Source organism: Erithacus rubecula (genome assembly GCF_903797595.1).
Source record: "Erithacus rubecula genome assembly, chromosome: 3".
NCBI classification, from domain to species: Eukaryota; Metazoa; Chordata; class Aves; order Passeriformes; family Muscicapidae; genus Erithacus; species Erithacus rubecula.
Genome location: NC_136689.1, coordinates 131,975,495 through 131,995,257, shown reverse-complemented (window position 1 = coordinate 131,995,257; position 19,763 = coordinate 131,975,495).

Sequence of the window (19,763 nt, the reverse complement as noted above, 5' to 3'; positions counted from 1 at the left end):
ATATTTGTCCATTTGTTTAGTACAATCATCTCTTCCATTACTCAACATTTTTATTTTATATTTTTCCCTTGATATTATTCTATAAGAACCAAATCTTTGTTGTCATTTAAGTATTGCTTCCCTCTAATTATATATTTCTTTTTTTCACAGAGGATACATTTTGTGTATTTGTGTGTGCATACATTGATGGCATCTGTCATATACATTGATGTGCATATAACACAAGGATTTGTCATACATGGTTTCTGACATCTCTGTTCAATTGTTTATAATAATCTCTTTTCAGAGATTTAGGGCTGGTCCTCAGGGAAATATGACTTGATGCTTTAGTGCAAAATGCCCATCAAGAGATGCTGCCAAGATTCGTCTTTTTTCCCAACCTTTTACTTATGAATCTGCATGTAGAAAGTCTAAGAGCAATGCCTTCCATCAGATAAAACCCAAATTTGTCCTTTTGATTTTCTAATTAAGTTCTCCATTCATTTTACTGTGATATGCAGATACTGTACCTGATTTCTGACAGTACCCTGATTAAGCATGGCCCATCAGCAATGTCTTTCTAAGTAACTACAGCAGTCATTCATGTATGCTTCATTAACTTTAGTATGCGAGTATTTGAAATTTCAGGACGAAAAGAAACCAGGCTAATAATTTAGGTATAGTGCATTTTGCCTTAGCTCTTCTCTGTGCATGGTTTAATGATTAAATCAAAGGAAATGGAAGCAGAAATAGCAGTCTTCTGAGTCACTTCCTATTATTTCTTCTGTGATCATCTTGAGAAAACCATTTCTTATCATATGTGAGTACATTGTTAAGATAAAGTGATGAGAAAGATGTGGCCTCAGAAATAGGAAAATAAGTTTTAAAACAAACCCCTAAATAAGAGAAAAAAATTAAGACAATATTTAAGAAGAATTATCAACAAGGCTTAGGAATAAAGACAAGTAAACAGAGTATAAACAAATCAAAAACAGAAGAAAAAATATACAGAAGCAGCTGAAGTGAAATAATGTAAAAATGGGAGATAAAATTTACAAAAAAACATAGCTGGAATGTTTAACTTACTTTAAAATACAGAAGAAATAAGAAAAACTTTAGGTCTGATAATATATGGTGCCCAGGCCAGATGACGTATGGCAACTGATAAAGAAGAGATAGATAATAGTAATAAATAGGAAACAAAGAAATTGTCATTATTTGCTATTGTAACATGTAAAAATGAGACTAATACATTCATATGACATGTGTCTTTTAATTGATAAATAAATAATAAAAAAGTATAATGAAGCAACAATTCAATACTGTTTGAAAGAAACATAGAATATTCAGTTATGAATTTCCAGGGGAAATACTGTGCTTGTTATAATTTCCAAAGTAAAAAAAAAAAATTGCCAATGATTTCTCTGTCTTTTACATAAGTAGACACAAATTGCAGGTGTTTATTCCTGAGCTTAGTAGTTGTTTTTTGTTGTAGGAAAGTGTTTGCTTTTAAGAAATGTTATTGAGTTTGTTTTTTGGTTCTTTTCTTTTTTTTTTTTTTTTTTTGGTTTTTAACCACAGATATTCTAAAGCATATTCTCTTTATGTCAGACCAAATAATAGAAAAATATCTAATACCTCATTGCCTTTTAAAACTTGGACACTATTTAGCCACTGACTGCACAATCATAGAATTTCTGTATCATTCAGGCTGAAAGGGATTTCAAGAGGTCTCTAGTAAAAGCTCCTGCTCAAACAGGCTCAGCTGTAACACCAAACCAGGGTGCTCAGACAAATCTTGAAAACACTTAACAAATGTTTTAACATTTAATAAAAAATTTAACAGTATTTAACAAAAGATACACAGCTTCACTAATCAGCCTCCTTCAATGCTTCATGGTGTTTGTGGAGTAGAAGTTTTTCCTTGCAAGTCAGAATGCTTCTATTTCAACTTATGACCACTGACATTCATTCTCCTGCTCCTAGTTCTCAGTAAATAACCTGGCCCTGTCTTCTCACTGACTCCATAGGTACTGGCAGGGCTATACAAGGTACCCCAAACACATCTCTTCAGCCTGAACAAGCCCAGCTCCCCTAGCTCTTACTCTGAGCTGCTCTGTAGCTCCATCCAAACTTGTATCCTTCTACCGAGTCTATTAGAGTTTATCTAATTCTTTGTACTGCAAGTGAAAATTGGATGCAGTTTGCCTTGTGTCGTCTACATCTGAGATCATTAGTCTGAGATTTCTGGCCTGAGAGCAACTATTTCCACAAAAATATCTGCATTGCATAGCTCCTATATAGAAGCAGAAGTAATAAATATCTGCTATGAACTTAATATAATTAAAATACATATAAAATACATATAAAATACTGCATTCTGTTAATTGAAACATTTCTCTAAGGACAAAAACCTTAGAGACAGCATTTGCTTCAAGAAAGCCCTGTGCAGAAAAAAAACAACATTGCCAAGGGAAGGACACCTCTTATTTCTAATCAGTAACAAATTGTGCATTTACCTGAAAAAAAGAAGCTCAGAGTTATAGAATACTAGATATTTTATCCTTTTTTATACACAGAACTTTACACCTGTAATCAGGGTAATTTACTTATAATAAGGAAACCTGTGGAAAGGAAAAAGGGTAACATGACTATTTTGAACTTATAATGACATTTAAATTTTTCATATTCTTAAGAATAATATTTGAAAGAAAGCTAGAAATGTCAAAAAAATTGCCTGATGTGTACCTGCAATATTATAAATTGTGTTAGGATGTCTATTTAGACCTTCTTCTCTCTTGTTATTGCAAGATGTTAAAGTCTTTATTCATGGCATTTTTATTTTGGTTTAATTCCTTATTTTGCAAGAAGAAAATAACAGAAACTTTATAAAGTGGAAGAATTTGAAAATTAAGAAAGTAGAAAGAACCTTTACTTGGAGATTGGCCAATTTTCTGCCTTGAAATTTCCCAATAGAAATGTGTTATAAGATTTTCTGAACAAAACCTTAAGAAACACAGTCACATAGATTTGTGATTTGTGAACTTATGTTTGGGGGGGTTTTACAGCTGGATCAATTCCTCGTTATGATTTACTGTATAAAAATGTGTGCTGGTAAAAATGAGAAGCTGATTATCAAAGAGAAGGGAGGTCAGCATTGTCACCAGTACCTTTTCCTTCTACCAGGTGGGATGCAAAGTTCCCTAAGGTGGTTGTGACAGAGATCATCTGCTCTGGACCAAATAGGCTGAATTGTCATAGTTCACAGTGTTTAAATGAGCTCACAGGGTCGAACTGGAACCCTGGCTGACTGGATGGGCCAAAAGGGACATTAACCAGAGTCCTAAATTTGGGCTGTAGGTCACTGATCACACCATCTTACTGCTTCTCCTGAGTTAGGATAATGGATTTTGTTAATTTCATTGTTTCCATGGCAACAAAAAGAAAATACATGTTTATGATTTCTTTAAAACTCTTTCCCTTACCTTCTTCCTTCAGTTCACACACTTTCAGGAGTCTTTCCCCACATTGACTCATCTTTTTAGCTTTCTTCTTTAAAGTAATTTTTTTTAGTATTTTTAGGAAATGTCTATGTTTTCCACCCATCTTTAGCATTTGAGTATGCCTTAGGAAAAATCAATGTGCTTAGATCATGCAGATTATTTCGTATGTTACAATGACCAGCCCTCAGGCTGAGGACTTTCACTACATACTAATATATTTTTCCTCTGAAACTTCCAGCACAGCAGTCATAATATAGAGTTAATCTGAATTGCTACTCCAGTATATAGCTGTTGATACAAAGCTTCTGGACATAACTACAATTTTGACAGTTTTAAAGCAATTGATTTACCATTACAGTTATATTGTCTTTAGTCTATTTTTTACAATGCACAGAAAAAACAGCCTTTCAGTATATTTTACCCTGCCAATTCATCCATTTATTCTAAAAAGGCACCCAAATAGAATATGAATTACATTCCCCGTTAACAAAACATAGTTTTATGTCATAATGCTGGAGCATGTACTTGAAGTGTGAGTTGTCTGAAAAAGGTATGTAAATCGTATTAGCAAATTAAAATTCATTTTTTCTGAGTAGCAGCTGAGGAGAACTGAAAGAGCCAAACACATGAACCAAGGATTTACTGTCTTACATCTGCTTTATACTATGAGATATACCTTCCTTGGCTACTTTTCTGTCCCAAGAATTAGGAGACTGAGGTGATGAACTGTGAATCAGAATCACCTTGATGATTTCACTACGGATGAATAAGATCTCTTGAGAGCTCTGAAGAGTACAACAGAACAGAGTCTTACAGCCAGGGCTAAGGTCACTGTGGGCAAATTTGTCTGTGACCATCATGGACTTCTGAGGATGTTGTGACATGCTCAGGTTGTAGCCAGCAGAATTCAAATCTGCCTGGACCCTGCCTGGATGTTTGCTGTCTAGACAAGGCTGCACGAATCTAATTGGAAACAGCAGTTAAGGCATAGATGTGAGCACAAATACTGCTGCAGCTGATGGTCTCAGGACAAACCTCCAACAGAGAAGTCCAGATTTAAAAAAAAAATAGAAATCATATAATTCTAATAATTATCACCTTGAGATCCAGCAGAAATATCAGCAGGTTGTCTCAGTCAAGACTAAAGGGCTTTCAGACATGTCTGGGTAAGTGACAGCTGAATACAATTTTGTAATTTTGCAGTGACTTTAGATCAACAAATTTCAGCAAAATTATGTGCCTTTTGGTTGGAAGAGTAGTACTTTTGAAGAATGGGATCTAAATTACCTGATGGATCTAGATCTCAGGGCAGCTCTATGGGGACACTGATCATTAAAACCCACCAAGACACCTTCCAAATGGTCAGAAAACACTTTTGATGCAAATGCAGACAAAAATATCTATATGTGTCATTGAAAGTTGTATCATTTATTGATAAGGAAAAGTTTTCAGTTGCTTAAATTTGTTTTATTTACTTCAGATTTACTAAATTTATTTCATATGAAAAACATGGCAGCTGAAAAATATCAAAACTATTTTGTACAAAAAGAAAAATGTGCAAACACCATGACATACAAATCAGGTTTTATTAGCTACGTGTTTCAGAAGAGAAGAAAAAAATAGAAGAGGATAATCAGGGTTTTATTGCCATGGGTTCTCACACTTAGTCATTCAAATGATGTGTTTATAGACATCAGAAATGAAAGTGAACACATAAATACCACACATCCATATTTTAAGGTCACAGAAGATGTTTATAAAGGTTAATACAAGTTACATTCATTTGGCTATCAGTTGTACATGGTACAGATTTGGTATCAGATATTTGTAAAAATATTTAAAGTAGAATATTGCCTTCTCTCTCCTCTTGGAAAGACAGCAAGAATTTTTGCTATTAATATATTTACTGGGAAAAATGCATAATTTAGATGCTAATTTACTAATGGAAATCTGTGGCACCTCATGAGCAATAACAAGTAAAAGGAATTTTTGAATCAAGTACTTTATCAATGATTTATTTGATAGAGGCATCCTTCAAGTGGAAGATGAGCTCTAGATGTTGCTGCCATTGATTAAAGAAATGACAAAGCAAGAGCATTTGAGATAAGGGAAGGGAAGGAAGAAGGCACTAGGGAATGGGAGTGAAAACAGAGCTGAACCATAGTTCTGAATGAAAGAGATAGAGCCTTTTTTCCTGTTTTTCCTGCCTATGCTTAGTCTTCTTAAAATGCAAAGTTTGAAGTCTTTCTAATCTTTTTTTAAGCTTCCTTAACCTTGCATGATGCAATGAAACTTCCAAACTAGCTTTTCTACCCCCATTTTATCCTCTTCCCCAATCTAAAATAAGCATTCCTTGGGAACATTGCAGTCATAGATTTTTGATCTTCAGAATTACATGAATATTGCATTGTACTGTAATCTTTGGATCACAGTCCCAGACCAAAAAGAAAGAAAAAAATTCAAGAATCAATACAAAATAGAGAGCATACAGATATGGCTGCTCTGTGGGGGTGCAGCATGCCTTGTCTCAAACTACCATCTACCAGACAAAATAAAATAGGGCAGCACAATCCCTGCAGACAGTGTCAGGGAGGAAACTAAAAGACTGGCAACAGTAAATAAGGACATCCATGACACCTGAATGTAATTAAATCACTGGAGATTAATCTAAATTAAAATCATCCAAAGCATTGAAAGTACAGTAAACTTGATAGAGGGAAATTGTTTTTTAAACTAATGATACTTTAATAGAGTAATCTAATCCAGTTAATGCCTAGAGGGATGTTTCTGAGCCAATTATAAAGGAAATCAACAAGAAAACAAAAATTTTAATGAATCATAAGTGACAGAACCAGGAAGGACTTCTCTCATTGCACATTCTGATCCTCAGCATTTTCTAGACAACTCATTACTATTTAATGTAATATAATTCTGAGTAATCCTGATTGTACCAAATTCCTTTGTAATGTGAAAATCTTCTTGACTACTTTCCCTGTTAATAAGGCTTTCTCTTTTTTTTCTTTTTGTTTCTTTTTTGTTTGTTTGTTTTTGGGTTTTTTTTTTTTTTTGTTTTGTTTTTAATACAGTTTGGACTACTTGTTTTTTGGATTTTGCCATTGCTTTTTATCCTGCCCCATTCTAAGATTGAGAATAACTTCATTCTTTGATTTACACTGCTATGGTTTAGGATCTTACATTTCAAGCATTGATCATATCTGAATATTGATTGAACCTTGCTGAAATGCATCATGTTCTGATTGTTCACTCTCTTTATATTCACAACATTTATATCTCTATTTCAAACCTTTAATTTTATTTCCCACTATAGTTGATATGCATTTCAAACCATGAATCAAAGAGCTCCATGTGAACACCAGCTGTAAGCATTAAAACTGTGTAATATACCATTATTACTTTACTGAAACACAGCATTGGTGTTTACTTCATGTCAGCATCACAGTGAACACTTGCTTTTTGTTGTTGCTGTTGTGGAATTATTACTGGATATTTCAGACTTATTAGCTGTACATTTGGCTGTGCTGTTTATTTCTTTCCCTTTTACCATGTGGTAGAAGATTAAGATTATTCTGGGACACCCTGAATATGTAGGAATCCTCCACAGCCAGTTGTCATTTTCATAAGAGCAATAGAATACACACAAGAAGTTACTCCCATCTCCACTTGAGGTTCAATTCAGAAGCAGAAGTAATGATATTTGGATATGTTAGTAAATAAACCTTAATTTTGTTGGTTTTTCTCAGAAAAAAAAAATCCAGGGTTTTGCAAAGAAAAGCATTCTGCATAATAAGAAAAAATATTTGCTCTTCAGAGACAAGATTTGTTATTATTTGGTGCATTAAATCTTCTGAATTCAATCATCAGCATACTTATAAATTTTATAGCATCGGAAAGAAAGAGAAAATATTAAAGAAGGAAAATCTTTAATTTCATTTTTATTCACCTGTTTCATTTCTTCAACTCTGTATTGTGTTACTTTTCATGGTACCAATTCAGATGATTCATTCCAGCTTTTGTATATAATTCTTTTTCTATATTGTTTTGCAATAAAGTACAAATAGATGTTTAAATAACAGAAGTAAAGTTCATAAAGTCTTTTGTGATTAAGTAAGGAAAGTATGCAGTAAGCAACACATGAAATAAAAAAATCTAACATAAAATACAGAATATCAATGCTTTGCTTGAAGGGATATAGAGGATTGCTAACAGAAATTCAAATTTCAAAAAAATTTCAAATCCAAGATGAACCTAGGGTGTTATATAATAGTATATGCTTGAAAATTTTTTCAGATTTCCTAAAATCACAGAAAGATTTGGGTTGAAAGGGACCTTAAAAATCATCTTGTTTCAAATGCCCCTGCCATGGGCAGGGACATTTTTCACTAGACAAGGTAAGCTATCTGCAAAATCTGAATTTGCAGAATATACAGTTAAAACTAAAATTCCTGATTTTCTTTGCTAACATGATCAGCTTTTGAAGATAAGGGGAGAAAAATTATGTATGCTTTCATATTCCAAGGCTAAAAGAATATGTATTTCCTGAGTAATTACCTCCAACTTCAAACTTTTGGGTTTGGGGAGTTATTCCCACAGGGGAATTCTAGAAATATGGGTTTAACTGTAGCAGGTCTGCCTATTTGTGTGTCAAAGAGATATGCTTCAACAGCAACCCAGGAGGCTTTTAATCTACCATATTTGATTATTCAGCATAGCCTTTTCTCCAACCCAGATATTGTGAACTAGGATTTAAACAGGGGGGTGTGCACATCTGTATGTGTGGATGTGTGCATCTGTGTCTCTCTGTGTGATTTAAGATTAACAAGACTCTTGTTGATATTCTGAGTGGTGTGACTGGACATCTCAGAAGGGGTTATCCACTCTGTACTGCTCAAATTACTAGAAAGAGACTATTCCCTGGGATTAATACTTTTAGCAAAATAGATGAAGCCAAATAGCATAGCAACCCTATTATTATGTGCATAATTTCATTGAATATGAGTCTACTCTTAATGCTGAGAAATTATTATATTCATCACATAGATTCTCTTGAAACTCTCGTATTTCACTTTCTATATTCAACCCTCTAAAAGATAAGATTGGAGCTGTATTTCCAGAGCACTTCTCTGTCTCTTTAAAAGCAGCATTGTGATAGCTATCTTCTCAGCTTTTGGGCTAGGAAATTTTAATTTGCAACATGAAACTGAAGTATTTAGTGTCAAAGAAGTTTTTGAAACAGATTTTTTGCAAATATTAAGATTAGATTTATGCCTTTCATTAAAAGCCTGTCATCAAGATTTACAAAATGTTATTTCTATGAAGAAAGCTTTTTGCCTCTTTTTAATGATTTTGCTAATAATTGTGCTAATCTATTCTGCATGAACACAATGATTTTATTTTTTTTTAAACTTTATTAGAAGATAAAAGACAACAATATTAAAGGAGATTGTGAAAGTTATATATAGTTGATTTTAGATATAATAGACAATCATTAATCTTTTTGATGATTTTTCACTTTGTCTCATCATAAACTGTTCTATCTCTTAGAGGGAAGTGAATCATATTAATACATTTTTAAAGTGTAATATTATACAACAGTACAATATGGTTTCTCTAAGATATTTAATGGCTCTTCATCCAACACTTAAAAGCATTTATGACCACTTCATCTTGATTTTAAGATCTTAATTGTTTTACAATTAGTTAAGATATAAATGAGATATATTGCACAGTTTTGATAGGAGATCTTAGTTGGATTGTATTTAACAGTAGCCAATCAGGTCAAAAAGGATCTAGTTTTCTGTCCTTCTGCTTTACTTAGATTTTTTTTCCCCCCCACTAAAACAAGGAAGCACTAGGTCACTTGAAAATAGAAAATTTAATGTTACAACTAAAAGCAGAATCCGTTTGACTAACTATCCTGGGAAAAAAAAAGAAATTTACTTTACTATCATGATTTTTGTTCATGTTTCCCAAAAACTCTCTTTCACTCTTAGTAGGACACACTGATTAAGCAAAACCTTTTAATGCTTGGTGTTAACCATATATGAATGCTCATTTGTATCTCTGAAGATTTTATCAGTCCTGCCAGAATACTCCAGTACAGAAAATTAATTTCTAAATTACAACTTCCTTGATGTTTTCTAAAATTGTGCTTAAATACCTTTTTTTGTTGTTGTTGTTTCTTTTGTTTTTTTTTTTTAACAACATTTGATACATGGAGACTTCCTTATATGTAAAAACAGTTGAAGGAAGCAAAATTGTCTTTTCATATTTACTTCTACAGCTTGGAAGTGCCATTTATCTGCATGGAACAGAAAAGTAGGAAGTGTATTTTATATCTACTAATTTATATCTACTTCCATATTTCCCAAGGTGGTAAAAAATATCGTATAGGTCTAGAGAAAGGCTCCCCTTTCTCATGATCACTCTGTGTATGACAGCAGCTTTCCTTACTCTGTTTTCCAAGGTGTAATCTCATATGTCAATAAGGTATTTCTACGTTGTATGGGCTATGCAAATGAATTTATCTCAGAATTCTTATTTTTTAGATATTTTCTTCAATTAGTCTCAAAGATAACTATTAGAGCTTATGGCTTCTTTGACTCTAATTGTAGGACTGTGAGTAAGAATGCCTCTTTTTATTGTCTGTGCTCTAGAGGAATTTAAATTCACTCTGAATAAACTGGGAAGTTCAGCTGATCATAAGCGATTATGTCTAAGAAATAGGTCTTTTCCCTTAAAGCAAATAATTATTAGTTGTCTGGGGAATTACAGAATGAAAGTTTTCAGAGCCAAAACCAACCTAAATTATATTTTAAAATTCATGTAGGCTTTAAAAGTCTCCATGGCTTCTGGTGTCTGCCTCCCTTTTCTGCTGCTTTTCTTCTTAAACATAGTCTACATGCTTCTTTTGAAATGCACTCCAGGGAAGCTCAGTGTTAAAAGTTAATGTCTACTGGCTGAGGCTTCATACTGTTTCAGCAAAGACAACTCTCTAAAATGTGTTGCCTATTCAGGTCTAAAGTTTCTGGTTAGACGGGCTCTGTTTTCTTCTCTTTTTGCCCAAAGCAAGACTTAAATCGGTTCTGTTCACATCAAATATAATTTGGAAATTTGGAAATAAATACTGATTATATACAGTAAAGAAATATGCTAAAATTTTTTCCTATTTCCTATATTCTACATTTCTACATTTCCTACATTATTCATACGACATGAACAAATAATATATATATCTATATGTAACGATATCTTTCATGGTGCCTTTTTTACTTGATTTTTTTATACTTAAGCACAAAAGTATATATTCAAAAGAAAAAAGTGTAGCTACATAAGATCATAGAATAATAATCGGGTTTGGAAGGGACTGTAAAGATTGTCCACCAGTAAGGGAAACCTTTCATTAGGCCAGATTATTCAGACACAACATGAATCTCACATAAACTGTGAAATGTCTTCAACTCAAATTGGCAAAGTTGAGATATTTTTTAACATGAGGTAGATACACATCTCCATTCTGATGGTTCTTGTGACTACATTTGTGCTGCTAAATGAAGCATGAGGAGTCATTTTCCCAGACACAAATGCCAATGCATCCAGAGAAGTGAACATGTAATTTTATTAAATCTCTCAGCCTTCAAAACCAGATAGGAATGCTACTGTCCTAAACTGTGGCTGAGAAGCATTTGAGGAAGTACTAGTCTACACAGCCCCAAAGTTCTAGAACTATTTTTGATCATTCATTAGTAAAGAAAAAATAATTGCTATACCCAGTAATTAAGCATGGCTCTGTTTAACTCATGAATCCAGTCACAGTTCAGGGACATAGTTGTGCCACCTGTGTTATCCTAATGGGCATAACAATTCAATTATGACTGAGCAGCTGAATCCAGCACAGGCACCTCTTACTAAAGTAAGAACACCTTAGTAATGTTGAAGGCTGACTCCTTAGCCTGGATCAGCAACCTCAGTAACAAACTGCTGCAGCAATTCATCATACAGGCTGTCTGAGTCTGATTTACAAAGGAAAGCCTCAGCAGGAATGCTGGTACTTGGCACTAGATAAAAAAGAGTGTAGGTGAGTTTCCCTAAAGCAAAACTTCAATGTCTGAAACTTTCCCTTCCTACCCATTGTTCTCCTCGTACCAGTAAATTATAGTATGCAGTTCATTAACAGATTTGAGGGTTCACCTGAGCTCTCAATGAGTACAAAATATTTAATAAATTAGGAAAATTGCAGGGTTTTTCTACTATTCTCTACTTTTTTCAGTGTTATACATAAGCATTCCAAAGTCAGCATCTTTTGTCTATATATAAAGAAAGTATTTAGAAGTGACACTGCAGTATTTTAAATATTTATAAATCTCTTGTATAAAGGAGCCACATATTATTAGCCTGCATATATGAAGACTTTAATGGGGTCATTACAGCATTACAAGGAATAAAAAAAAATGTGTATTTAATTATTCTTAAGGTCATGCTGGCATCAGTTGTATTTATTGAGGAATGTCCCCAGTCACCAAATAGCCTGAATTGATGCTTACCTCACAGCATGGGCTGCACCAGGAGCTGGCTGCATGCAGCCTGACAGGAATGAATCTTGGGGTGGTCTGACTCCTAAGCTGTTCCCAGCAAGCTACTCTCAGAATGTAAAGCAGTTGAATATTTTTGAAGTGGCAACACAAAGGAAGAGAATGAGTTGTATGTGGATATCTGTGCATATACCTCTTTACTTGATGCTACTACTATTAATCACATAGCAACAGCACATCTGTTTAAAACCAAGTCATTCCTCAAGAATCTGAACATCATACACAGTAGCATTATGGCTAAATACAAAATTTTTTCAGTAACTGATCTATTACACTTCATGCATTTTAACATCTATAAACTGGAAAAGAATCTCTGCTTAGAGAGTATATTTTCTGACACAAAGTAATTAGCAAATATAATTGTCTAGTAATGAAATATTAGTCTTTTGTACCTACATCATCTAAAGCAAACAAAAAATTCCAGAAGGAAATAAATTTTAGAAAGGCTTAAACTGATGCATTTTCTGATATCTGCAAACATTTACTTTGCATCTATATATATAGTTTTTAAGATTTCTGTGCAAAAATGTTAGTTCTGTCAAATTGAATTTAAGGATACTAAAATGTATTTTAAAACATATAATGTCATTATTCTGAAATGCAAGAACTAAAACCTAAAATGCAAAATAGTCCAGGTTCATAATCTCACGGGTTTTAATCTGCAAGTATTATGTTTATGTAGATCTTCAAAAAGAGAATCTGATTCATCCAACTGAGTCAATGTGCTCAGTTAAACTTCTTATGTTAATGGACTCCTCTCCACAGACAATACAGAAAAATAAGTTTTTCTAGAAGTCATTGTAGATTTTCTGCTCTTCAGATGTGCCGAAACAGCAACTCACAGTTGAAGTAACCAGTTAGATCCAAATTTCAAGAGAAATACTCTAAAGTTATCTTCCTTTACTCTGTCAGAAGAATCTTTCTTTGGGAGAAGATTGTCACCAAAGAGGCTCCTTCCCACCTCCTGTCTGCAGCAGTATCTTCTGCAGGGTGACTCAGTGGAAGTTGATTCCTTTCCCTCCCACCTCTCCTGTTTCTCACAACTCAGTCCAACTTTTCTTTAACCAGTGTTTGCTACTGAAAAAGACTAAGTGGATACAGACTAGCAGAGCAGAGTCATTTCTCAGGAATGCCATAATAGTTCTGATGAACATTATCTGAACAACAAGGTATCTGGCCATCTGTACAGCTGTCAGTTTGGGGGCTCTTGTGTTCTCTGTGAAGGAAATAGTACTTTGAAAAGTTTATCCCATGAGTTTTATTCAGCTGTGCATCTCGTTCTGATCACTTCCTATTGACCTCCAGACTTTTTTATATATAACATTTCAAAAATTCTGTAAGAATTAAATAAACACTAGATATACTGACTTGATTTCTCTCTAGCATTGACAAAGACTACTAGTGTCACACTTAATAGCTTTCTTTGGTTATGTGTAGATACTGTTTGTTTTTCCACAGAGATTGTAGTACCTAAGAATTTAGGAATTTCCAAAAGATAATATTCCTTGGAACCTTGCCAGATGTTAATTTTGAACCCTAAATTTGAAGTCATATTTTTAAGCCAATGATTTTGTAAGTGTGTAGGATATTGGATCCAGAGTATTAAACAAAGGATAAGAGATTAATTAAAAAAAAAAATTGTCCAAGAACATATGATAGGAAAAGGAAGTAGGTAAAGAATGGCAAAAATTAGGAAGTGAATTTTCAGAATTTGAGAGTTGACATCAGTAGTGAAAAGGAAATCTCACTTCTACATCTGCTTTACAAGTAGCTGGTGTCTCAAGCCAAATAATACAACAGACTGAAGGACTGGTATAACCCATTCAGCTTTTGTAACAAACATGAGACTCAGGCAGTTTAATATTCCTTCAAATCCCCTGAAGTTTGTAGTGTTATTTCCAACATAGGAGCAATATGACTATTCATAATAATTCTTCTTATCTTCATAATAATGAAAAATAACTGTTATGATATTTAACACTTTTCTTATCAGCTGAAAATCTTCAAGAAGCAAGCATTAAATTAAAAAAACTGGAGCAGACAGTAAATCGAATTGTTATTGACAATCTTGGTGCAGAGCTGGGAAAATGGAAAATGAATCCCCTAAGTAGCCCCACAAGGTCAAATCTGAAGCACATTAGCAATATTTGCAGAAAATGTATCTGAGTACACATTTCCAAAGTCAAGCATTATACAAAGCATTGCTTTCCAGGCCAGGAGGTTTCCCTTGAAAAATTGTAATTCAAAATAAGCTACCCTGAACTTGGTACAAAAAATTCTTCTATATGCACAGTCTTTTTTAAAATCAAGAGATATGCCTAAAGAAATTACCCTCCAAAAAACAAGTTACACATGAATAAAAAAAGATTATTAATTGTTCTAGTTATTGCAAATAGACATAAAATTTCTGAATAAGTCACTGTTTTCCCTAATGAGTATAAAGTTAATAGGCAGTGAAAATAATTCCATACCTATGGTAATAAATGAGTCTTCAAAACTACTAAGAGTTGTAAATGTAAGTCAATAAGACTTACAATAAGTCAATAAGTAAATGTAAAGTCAAGCAGGTAAAGTTAGACTTCTTAGAATGCAGAGTTCAATCCTTTTCACCTTGTCCCAGAGAAGATGCAGTAGAAGTAGAAATCCTTTCTGTTCAAGCAGTGAATCTTTTGAGGATTTAATTATTTCATATTTTACCTAAATAGATTTGAAATGTAAAATGAGAGTTCCTAGTTTTGCTTCCATAGATGTGCAGAGAGAACACCTAGAATTAACAAAAACATGGATACATGTTTTAATTTCTCAGAATAGTTATTCATGGTATGACATAATAAGTAACAAAATGTACTGCAACAGAATGTTAACAATGTGAAGAGACTAACCAAATAATCTATTATCAGAATGGCTTCCCAGGATTAGGAAAAAACAAATGAACTAAAAATCCTGTAGTGAGGCCTTTCAATGTGCCTTCTGAATATTGATCTGCCTCAAAGCATATAATATTGGCAACATGGAGGGACTGGACCAGTTTGAAAAAGTATGGCAATTTGAATATTTTTAGGCCAGAATACATTTTCTTCATTATCTGTCAATTTCTGTAGTATTCATAGATGTTTCTCCAAACATATTTTCCCAATATTTTTACCCAAGTAGGAATGTTAACTGCATTGTATTGAGAAGACATTTTTTTTTTCTCAAGAAATATATTATAATAATAATTAAATCAGAAGAAACAGGTCTGAACATAGAGCTAAAAGATGCAGTTTCCTTAGCAACTACAATTCTCAGATATCCACTAAATTCCAAAACCTTGCAAAAAAGATGGAAAGAGCCTCTACAGTGTTCACATTTTCCTCTCTCCTGTATGCTGAAGCCTTGCTTTATAATTGTGGTTGTTTATACAGACAAGGGAAATAATCTCTGAAATGAAGGACTTTAGCTCCAAACAATTTTCCTTACTTATACATTTGAAGTGGCTTATAAAAGAGTAGAGATTGACCATTTTTACACAATGGCTGGAAAAAATGTGATAAAGGAACTAAAGAAGATACCATTTTTTATACATACACATACATACATACATATTTAATTCATATACATAAATTATATCTATATATATGAAATACAGCAAAAAAACCCACACACAAACAAACTAAAAAATCCCCACTAAACTCAAAGAAATTAAAAGAGAAGTGAAGACTGATTATCCAGGGATGATATAGGCGATGGAATGGCAGGGAGGGGCTATTTCATGACAATTTTTGTGGGTAAAGACTAAGTGTAGCTTGTAAGAAACAATACACAGAAGCAAGAGAATTAGCACAGCAAAAAATAGGAAATAACAAAACACAGGTAAAGGAAGTAGGATTTAAAAAATATAATAGGTAAATGTGTTTAATATAAGGTTGATAAGAAAATTCAAGTAAGTAATACTTTTCTATTGTGGTTTCCTTCTATTGTGTTTCTCTTTCTGCAGAGTTTGGCCACAAGCCCATGCTGAACTACAGGCATTATATGAGCTTTGAGGGAAGACAAGATGAATCTGTGCAAGTTTTCTGCTGGTATTATCCAGTGGTATCCTTATCTCCAGTGCAGGGAACAAGAGATGCTGTGTATGACCAGGTTTCTTCCAGAAGGAAGATCTCTGACACACAGGCAGGGAAGTTTTCTAGGCAGCTGCCTGTGTAACCTGGGCACTGCTACCACAAGCATCCCTGAGGATTAGATAATGAGCCAGAGCTGAGGTCACTGAACTCAATCAATTGACAGTGGGACCAAATTCCTGTTGATAGGATAGTTATTAAAGTAGGGGGTTTTATGCAAGTAAAATAGCACTTAAGTGATAGATGATTCAATTCCAAAATATTATGTATAATAAATAACAAGTGATAGGATTAAATTTTTCTGACTCAGTTTAAGATAGAAAATCCTTACTAATATCAGAGACATGATTGATAAAGATGTAGAATGCCTCTTGCTTTCAAACCCTAGAATGTCTAATGTTTTCCCACTGTAGTCAAAAATTAATTGCAAATATTGAAACAATTGCCTTAAACATGAGATTTATTTTCTTTTTTAAAAAATCATTTATCAAAATCTAAATGCTTCAGGCAGTCAGCTGCATGTTTCTTTCCTTTTTTTTTTTTCCTAATTTTTCTTTGAAATACTGTTAATGTTCATCAAAATATTTAACTGGAGACAATTTGTTTTTCTGCATGAGTATTTATCAGTTCAGCAATTAGTAACCTTATGTACTGTTTCCTTTTAGTCACTGCATGGGGTCAAATTAATGGCAACACATGTTGAAGAATAGAAAACAAATTGATATATTTTCTATGAATTCTAATTCTGCCCATTATGTAGATAATCCTCTTTTTAATTCCAGGCTGATTTTTTTTTTGTTTATATACAGGGTGTAGATTATTCAGACTTAAGCAAATTTTTAGGTGGAAATTCTATTGTTTATTATTTTCTGCCTCCTCTCCCCTTTTTGTAGACACCATATTTTGCAGAAATATGTTTTCAGTAAACAATCAGAATTCCATGACATTGTTATTGCACAGTCAACAAGAAATATTTTCCTAACTTACTCATTTGAGCATATCAACTTGCAAAATTTTTAGAATATTCAATCAAACAAAATTCAGTTCATTGTAGTCACCACTAAGTTGCTGACTCTTGATGTTGCAAGTGACAAAGGATGTATCTGCACTTAAATAAAACAATTGAGATTAAACCTGCACGTTTACAATCTCTGGGACTGTTGTAGGAAATGGTTTAACTGCTTCTGTCATTTTTTCAGTGACACTATGAGGCACAGTTTATCCTGTTCTGTACAAACTATCAAATAACCTCTGATCCAGGAGACATTGGCTTAATCCTTGACTACATGGTATATTTTTTACATTATTTTAGGTGGGTTATTTAAGGTCGGCTCAACAAAATTTCAGGTAATAATTTATTTTCCAAGACAAAATTGGTATTTCTTTTGATGAGAAACCAAGAATCTATAGGGAACTTTTCAACAACATACTTCACTGTTGAAAATATTTGTTTTATCACCAGTTAATTGAATTTTTATCATGGACTTTTTTCCAAGTCCAAGACAAGAGTTTTTGGTCAGAGGAAAAACTGGAGGCAAAACCAGACCAATTTTTAATCATAACAGTTTCTCATATATTTGAGCAAAATACAGATCTTTCTTCCTCCTATATTGATCTCTTGCCATGCAAATACTTGGCAGTATCAAAATCTGGAAAAAGTTTTTGAAACTATATTCTTCATTTACAGATAACACAAGTAATCAGCATATTTCTCTTCCCTCATATTGCCTCTTCTGTTTATTTGGATAAGCATTTGAGGAGCTTAAAATGAGGCCTTTCACCACCTGGAACTTTAACTCATTCTCATAGAAACAATTGTCTCTTCTGCCATTTGCTGTTTTCCTTTGATATGTCCCAGTTTTTTCACTTCAAAGAAAAAGACATTTTAAGCTATTTGTTATTTGATTAAACTTATGGCTTTATGAAACAAAGACTCAATCTGATAAATTCATCAGATGCTTTCTCCAAGTCAGAGGAATCATATATTTGTCTTGTTATTTCTAGTAGGAAGAATTCTCCTGCATAATTTTTAAGACCTTGACATGCTTTTAAATTCAAGCAAATCTACTGAGAAAAAAACTTCAGTGTTTTCCCACAGTTTTTGTGTGATTTTGCTTTACTACAGGTATCTCTTACTTGCTCTTTTTTTTTTTTTTTTTTTTTTTTTCCTAAGTACTCCTGTGCCTAGACAACAATTTCTTTTATTCCAGACCAGGTAAATAGAAAATAAATATAAAATTCATTAGCCTTAAAAATGTATAGGGTTTGCATTAAGTTTTGCCAATGATATTGGAATGGGTGAATCCTGTACCACTTAATGACTCCTTTTAGAACTAATTGCTTCACTAATGCTCTCTGACTTTTGATTTCAATAGAACTTCTCATGTAAACTACTGTTCAGTGTGAGGAAAACATATTACATTCATAGAGAACTTTTAATATTTTCATCATTACTTTTATTACTATCCTTTTCATATTTAGCCAAAAATTTAGCCAGTAAGGAAAGCCCCTGAAACATACCTAACCCTATAGTAGCACACAGCAAATACACTGTGTGCTGATAATAACTGAAATTTGTGTCATCTTTGATATTAACAACAAGGAATTTTCTAAGAGAAGAGAAACCTAATTGTCTATGCTGGTTTTGGCTTTGACAGAGTCAATTTTCTTCATAGTGCCTTGCATTGGACTGTGTTTTGGATTTGTGATGGAAGCAGATTTTATAACATCAAAATGGGGTTTTTTTGTTATTTCTGAGCAGTGCTTACAAAGTGTCAAGACCTTTTCTGCCTCTCATCGTGCCCCAGTGAGGAGACTGGGGATGCACAGCCAGGACAGACCACACCAGTGATATTCCCTACTGTATGGTGTCATGCTTATGAATTCACTGTTTTATTTTGCTTGTGTGCGCAGATTCTTATTTACTTATTAAACTACATCAATCCATAAGTTTTCTCACTTTTTCTCTCCCAAATCTCTTCCCCATCCCACCAATGGGAGTGAAGGAGTGGCTGTGTGGATCTGAGTTGATGACTGGGATTAAAACATGATATTATCTAAATTGAAGTCACAGACTCATCTGAAATTGCAAGTCACCTGTGGAAGTGATCCTGTCCAAGCCCTTGCTAAAGTGGGGACATCAAGGGCCAGTCACATAGGACCATCCCAAACTGCTTTTGGGTTTTCCTCCTCCAAGGAGGAAACATCACAACCTCTCCAAGCAATGTGCCAATGTGTTTTTCACTCTCACAGTAAAAAAGTGTTTCCTGATGTTCAGAGGGAGTCTGCTATGTTTCAGTTTGTGCCCATTGTCTTGTTTTCAGTCACCACTGTTAAGAGTCTGGGTATGTCTTTGCACACTCTCTTCAGATATTTATAAACATTGCTAAGAGCTTTCTGCACTTGAAGCTGAACAGTTCCAGCTATCTCAGCCCTCCTTTTTTGAGAGATGCTCCAATTCCCCAATTATTCTTGTTGGACTCTCTTGCATTTGTTCATGTCTCCATTATGGGACACGAAACTTATTTGTGTGTTTGAAGGATATATCTAAGACTGATTTTTTTCCCCCA